The sequence below is a fragment of the Dama dama genome, chromosome 33 (assembly GCF_033118175.1).
Source record: "Dama dama isolate Ldn47 chromosome 33, ASM3311817v1, whole genome shotgun sequence".
Classification (NCBI taxonomy): Eukaryota; Metazoa; Chordata; class Mammalia; order Artiodactyla; family Cervidae; genus Dama; species Dama dama.
In genome coordinates this window covers 51,782,156-51,789,775 of record NC_083713.1, presented here as the reverse complement: position 1 = coordinate 51,789,775, position 7,620 = coordinate 51,782,156, and positions in this window count along the sequence as shown.

The following is a 7,620-nucleotide window of genomic DNA, read 5'->3' as shown; positions in this document are numbered from 1 at the left end:
GGCCACAGACCATGGGGTTGCAAAGAGTTTCTACTAAGCACAGCCACCTCCTAGGTTGGTCATCATTCAGTTCAGTTGCTCAGTCGTGTCCGAATCTTTGGACCCCGTGGACTGCAGCACACCAGGCTTTCCTGTCCATCATCAACTCCCAGAGCCTATTCAAATTCATGTCCATCACGTCAGTGATGCCATCCAACCATTTCATCCTCTTTGTCCCCTTCTCCTCCAGCCTTCAATCTTTACCAGCAGCAGGGTCTTTTCCAATGAGTTGGTTCTTTGCATCAGGTGGCCAAAGTATTGAAGTTTCAGCTTCAGCATCAGTCCTTCCTAGGTCATCATACCTTTAATCAAAATAGTTTAGGTAAAAAAAAAAAAAAAATATATATATATATATATATATATATATATATATGTATAAATGTATTCCTTAGTTTGATACTTTCTTTTATATATTTCTGTATGTCTGAACATATATATATATATATATATATATATATATATATATATATACACACACACACACACACACACAGTCTTGTTTTTGTAACTCATATGTATGTATATTAATGTATAATTCTTATTTCTCACTAGAATATATGTTCAAAAGCATAAAGTGCAAAATTCTTGCCTATTTTGCCCATCAATTCTCAAAAAAACAAATTACTGGGAAAACAGTCTATTGAAAAAAAAAATTAAGGTAGTCGAACATAATAGAGAAAATGTTGATCTTGGAATTTTCACTGGCATATTTGCTTTTTATCATGTAGGTCAGTTTTATAACACCAAAGAAAATAATGCCAAAAAAAGAAATCAGATAAAACCTCAAATCTTCCTTGCAGCAAGGTAGTAAACCCAAGCATTTAGTTCCTAAGGCAGTGTTTCCTGCCATCAAGCCTTTGCAGTTGCTATTTGCTGTTCCTTCTACCTGAAATGTTCTTCCCTCAGGTATATGCGTGGCTTATCACTTTTGCTTCCATCACATTTTTTAAAATCCTCCTTTCTTCCTCTTTTGACCAATCAGTCTAAAATTGCAGCATTCATTCAAGGACTTTTAATCTACTGTCTATGCTTCATTTCTTTTCCCTATTATTTATTAACATTGAACATGCCAGATGTTTCACATTTTCATCCTGCTCTTTTCCCCCCATCTCTTCTGCTGAAATGTAAATTTGTAAAGGCAAGCATTCTTGTCTCATTGTCATATCTTCAGAAACTACAGTAGGTATTGTTACATCTTCAGCCTAAATGTAGGCATTAAATGAATGAGTAAATTAAAATTCCAACAGAACCAAAGTAGAAAGTATCTTGGCGTTTATTATAATAAACTGATATTTGAAATATACTTTCCTAATAAATCAGAATTCAAAATGAGGTAAATGTAATTGAAATAGCAAGGTTGAATTTAGGGGAATTAATGTGTAATAGGAAATTTTTACATCCTGTTTATGTTTGCGTACATAAACATGCACATACGTACATTCAACTTGCAAATATATCATTAACTTCTAAGTGATGTTGTATTAGAGACATGCAGTTCACCCTTAACATCATCTCCACCAAGGTTCTGTAAGATATAAAATAGAGAAAAGTACTGGTTTAATTAGGAGCACTTTTAAAAAAGTAGTGTTTTCCAAATTCTCCCTGTGCTTCAAGGACTAAATGAACTCATGTTTCTTCCATAAAACTACTGCTAATTGTTCTAGTTCACTCCCATCTTTATATTCATATTTCTAGTTTAATAGTTTTTGAGAATTGTCTTGTGTCAGGTACCATCCTAGTGCTGGAAAGACACAGCTAAGGAGATAATGTCATGAGACAGTCGTGTTTAATCCAATTTTGCCATGATCATTAAAAATATAAAAAAAACTCACCTCCAACTCACATCCTCTGTTCTTTTTTTTTTTCTTTTGTCTTGCATATACTACTATCCAACCACATATTTTACTTATTTATCCTATTTGCTGGGATCTCTTCTACTAGTATGGGAAGACTGCAACTCCATAGCATAGAGGACAAAGTTAGGCACACAGGAAGAACTTCTTACTCTGCCTTTCTTTGACACCATCTAAGAAAATAATAAGTGGATTCCTGTATCTGTTCAAATTCATTAAAAAAAGACAAACCATTCTGAGGAGCTAAAACAAAGGAAATTAAAGGCTGGTTATATGTTATATCAGGATTTGGAAGAGGCTGCAAAGGCAACCGGGGTAAGAGTGGAGCCACTCAGATTTTATTGGACCAAAAAAAGTGATTTTCTGATCATGAGGAAGAAATTTCCATAGGCTTACAGTTTTACAGGGAAATTAACAGGAAGTGATATTGATGAATCAATTTTTTTCCTATAGCTACACTTTACACTTTAAAATTTATTATTATTTATTTTTAAGGTAATGAAACACTTACTATGTTCCCAGGAGACATAAGAGACATGGTTTCAATCTCTGGGAAGATGCTCTGGAGAAGGAAATGGCTACCCACTCCAGTATTCTTGCCTGGAGAATCCCCATGGACAGGGGAGCCTGGCGGGCTACAGTCCATAGGGTCACAAAGAGTTGGACACGACTGAAGTGACTTAGCATGCTCACACTATGCATAATATCATGTCATCTGCAAACAGTGACAGTTTTTCTTCTTTTCCAAAAATTTAGATTTCTTTTTCTTTTTTAAATTATTTTTATTGGAACATAGTTGATTTATAATGATGTGTTTCTACTGTACAGCAAAGTGAATCAGCTACATAAGTGAAAGTCACTCAGTCTTGTCCAACTCTCTGTGACCCCATGGACTATAGCCCATCAGGCTTCTCTATCCATGGAATTTTCCAGGCTAGAATACTGGAGTGGGTAGCCATTTCCTATTCCAGGGGATCTTCCCAACCCAGGGATGGAACCCCAGGTCTCCCACATTGCGGGTGGATTCTTTCCCATCTGAGCCACCAGGGAACCAGCGATATGTATACACATATCCCCTCTGTTTTGGGTTACCTTCCCATCAGGTCACCACAGAACATTGAGTAGAGTTTCCACAGCTGTACTGTAGGTTCTCATCAGTAATCTCTTATGTCAACCAAAATGCTCATTTCGGTTTTTCTTTAACACCTTATGGAAAAACCCAAATGAACTTTTTGGCCAACCCAATATTTTACATCTAGTATCAATGGTGTACATATGGCAACCCCAATCTCTCAAGTCATCCAACCCCGCACAGTTCCCCTTTGGTGTCCGTTCGTTTGTTCTCCACTTCTGTGTCTCTATTTCTGCTTTGCAAATAAGATCATCTGTACCATTTTTCTAGATTCCACATATATGCATTAACACTATATTTCTCTGACTTACTTCACTCTGTATGACCACCTCTAGGCCCATCCACATCTCTACGAATAACTCAGTTTTCTTTCATTTTATGGCTGAGTAACATCCCATTGTACATGTGTACCATATCTTCTTTATCCATCCCTTTGTTGATGGATAATTAGATTCCTTCCATGTCCTGGCTGTTGGAAATAGTGCTGCAATGGCTACTGAGGTACATGTGTCTTTTTCGATTATGGTTTTCTCTGTGTATATGCCCAGTAGTGAGATTACTGGGTCATATAGTAGTTCTGTTTTTAGACTTTTAAGGAACCTCCATACTGTTCTCCATAGTGACTGTATCGTTACATTCCCACCAACTGGACAATAGTGTTCCCTTTTCTCCACACCCTCTCCAGTATTTACTGTTTATGGACTTCTTGATGATGGCCATTCTCACTGGTATGAGGCAACATCTCATGGTTTTGACTGGATTTTTATTATTTTTAATATTGAACTGCATGAGCTGTTTGTATATTTTAGCTTTTTTTTTTTTTTTTTTTTTTTAGTTTGTTTCTTTTTGGCTCTGATGAGTCTTCATTGCTGCATCATGGGCTTTTTCTAGTTGTGGTCCCAGGGTTTCTCATTGCAGTGACTTCTCTTGTTGTGGAACATAGTCTCTACAGAGCAGGCTCAGTGTTGTGGGCACGGGATTAGGTGCCCCATGGCATTGAACCCGTGTCCCCTGCACTGGCAAGCAGATTCCTAACCACTGGAGCACCAGGGAAATCCTGGATATTAATTCTTGAAGTCTGCTTCATTTGTAACTATTTTCTCCCGTTTGGTGGTTTGCTTTGTTTATGATTTCGTTTGTGGTGCAAAAGCTTTTATGTTTAATTAGATTTCATTTGTTTATTTTTGTTTTTATTTACTTTATATGAGGAAGTGGATCAAAAAAGATCTTACAATTTATATCAGAGTGTTCTGCCTATGTTTTCCTCTAAGAGTTTTATAGTATCCCCCCTTACATTTAGGTTTTTGATCCATTTTGAGATTATTTTTGTGTATGATGTTAGAGAATGTTCTGTTTTTTGGTTTTTTTTTTTTTTTTAACAGAGGAAAACAACCTTTCTTTTTTTAGGTGATGAATCTATAATATAAAGAAAAGACAAGACACCATTTCTTAATAATTCACTTGCTACATGTGCAATACGGAACATCTGAGTAGAAAATGAAAAACTGCCCCTCCATTCTCTTTAAGTGTCCAAGAATCTATACGCACTGAGGGGCAGTCAGTACAAACAGGGAATCATTGAGAATAAGAAGTTCTATGAGGTTTTAAAGCATATTAATGACATTCCAATACACTGCCTTCTTAGTTAAGAGGAAAAATGTTTTCCTCTCACTTCTTCAGTAAATTGAGAGTTATTTTTAAAGTTTTCTCCATATTTAATTCTGAGAAAATAGACTCAGCATTTTAGATTCAACTTTGACTAGTTAGGTACATTTAAAATAAAAAAGGATGGAAGAAAAGAAAAAAAAGATGAAGGGAAGAAAGAAGAGAAGGATGAAGTAGGAAGAAAATGAAAATGGAGGCTGGGAAGTTAGGATATAAGAAGGGGGAATAAAGAAGAGAAAGAGATGAAATAAGTAAGGAAAGCTCTTTAAATAAAAAGTGATTAATCAAATATCAGATTTCACCTAATATTACAACAAATACAAATCTTATTCTAAACATCATATTGCCTTTGTTCCTTTTAGGAAGTCTTGATTTGAAGATCTGGCAGATTCTGATTAAGAAGACTATTTTATTCAAACTTTACTTTGGCTTTACACTATTAGCCAATTCAGCCAATATGAAGGCTCTTTATTTGGGGGAAAAAAAAAAAAAAACCTAAAAAAGTCATTGTGGTAATAACCCTAAGGATGCTATTGAGACCTTTATTAACTACATTAGAACATACTATTTTTATGAAAACCTTCTGAAGGAATTTCTTGACTTTGCAATAACAAGGTAAGATATATTTTGTTTTCTTTTTCTTCAAATATACTAAATCATGTAAGTAATGATATCCCCTTTTTTTGTTGTTCTCATTTCATTCTTATTGTAGCCGTCCAGTTTTCCCAGTACCATTTATTGGAGAGACTGTATTTTCTCCATTGTATAGTCTTGTCTACTTGCCATAGAGTAATTGACCATAAGTGCATGGGTTTATTTCTAAGATTTCAATCCTGATCTATATTTCTGCTTTTCTGCTAGTATCATACTGATTTGATGACTGTAGATTTGTAGTATGTGAGTATGATTCCTCTGGTTGTGTTCTTTCTTCTTGAGATTGCTTTGTCTATTTGGGGTCTTTTGTGTTTCTATAAATTTTAAGATTTTTGTTCTAGTTCTGGAAAAAAAAAAAGAAAAAATGCCATTGGTAATTCAATAGGGATTGCATTGAATCTGTAGATTGCCTTGGGTAGTATAGTCATTTTGACAATACTGATTTTTCCAAATGAAGAACATGGTATACCTTTCCATCTGTTTGTGCCATCTTCAATTTCTTTTATCAGTACCTTATATTTTTCAGTGTACAAGTCTTTTGCCTCTTTCAGTAACTTTATTACTGGGTATTTTATTCTTTTTGATGTGACGGTAAATGGAATTGTTTCCTTAATTTCCTTTTCTGAATCTATTGTTAGTGTATAGAAATGCAATAGATTTCTATATTAATTTTGTATCCTGCAAATTTACAAAATTCATTGAGGAAGTCTAGTATTTTTCTGGTAGCATCGTTTTGGGATTTTTTATGTATAATATCATATGATCTTCAAACAGTGACAGTTTAATTTCTCTTTCAATTTGGATTCCTTTTATTTTTCTTCTTATTGCAGTCACTAGGACTTTCAGAACTATGTTGAATAAAAGTGGCAAGAGTCGACATCCTTGTCTTCTTTGTGATCTTAGAGGAAATATTTTCAACTTTTCACCATTGAGTATGATGTTAGTTGTATGTTTGTCATGTATGGCCTTTATTGAGTTGAGGTATGTTCCTTCCCTGTTTGTCTACTTTCTGGAGGATGTTTATCATAAATGGGTGTTAAATTTTTCAAAAGCTCTTTATGCATTTCTGCACTATTTCGTTAGTGTCCTTTGTAACTTCTTTTTTATTTCCAATTTTATTGACTTGAGCCCTCTGTCTTTTTTCTTGATGAGTCTAGCTAAAGTCCTATCAATTTTGTTTGCTTTTCAAAGAACCAGCTTGAGTTTCACTGATTTTTTTTTTTTTTCCATTGTTATCTTTGTCTATATAGCATTTCTTTCTGCCCTGATCTTTACCATTTCTTTCCTTATACTGACTTTGGGTTTTGTTTTTCTTCTTTCTCTAGTTGCTTTAGATGTAAGGGTAGATTGTTTGAGGTAAGATTATATTGCTATAAACTTCTCTATTAGAACAGCTCACACTAATGAATGTCCACCAGAACTGTTGCCACTAGCGTCTTTGTCCCCAAAATGAGCCTCAGCTCTCTCCACAGGAGATTCTACAATACTGGAAGGTGGTACACAGTCTCTTATGATGTCCCTGCTTTTATTCCTGGGTCCTGATGTACATAAGACCTTGTGTGTGACCTCCAAAAGTAGAGTTTCTGTTTCTCCAAGTCCTATGGAAATCCTGCAGTCAAACCCTGCTAGCCTTCGAATCCAGATTCTCTGGGGGCTCCTTTTCCCATTACCAGACCCCCAGGCTGGGAAGACTTTTGCTGGGCTCAGACCTATGAGTCCTGTTGAAGGACTTCTTTGGTATAATTATTTTCCAGTTTGTGGGTCACCTAAACAATGGATATGGGACTTGATGTTTTTGCTATCATTTGACCCAAAAGTCCTACTCCTGGGCATGTATCTGGAGTTAACTATAATTTGAAAAGATTATGCATCCAATGTTCATTGCACTGCTGTTTACAATAGCCAACACAGAGAAACAATCTAAATGTCCATCAACAGAGAAATGGACAAAGAAGGTGTGGGACATATATGCAATGGAATATTATTAAGCCATAAAAATGAGATAATGCTATTTGCAGCAACACAGATGGACCTAGAAATTACTGTACTAAATGAAGTAAGTCTTATATGGAAGACATACATGTGATATCTCTCATATGTAGAGTCTAACTTGAAAAGATGATAAAAATGGAATTACTTACAAAATAGAAACAGACTTACAATTATCAAAACCAAACTTTTGGTTACCAGAGGGGAAATCTGGGGAAGTGAATAAATCAGGAGCTTGGGATGACTATACACACATCACTATATATAAGATAGATGGCCAACAAGGAC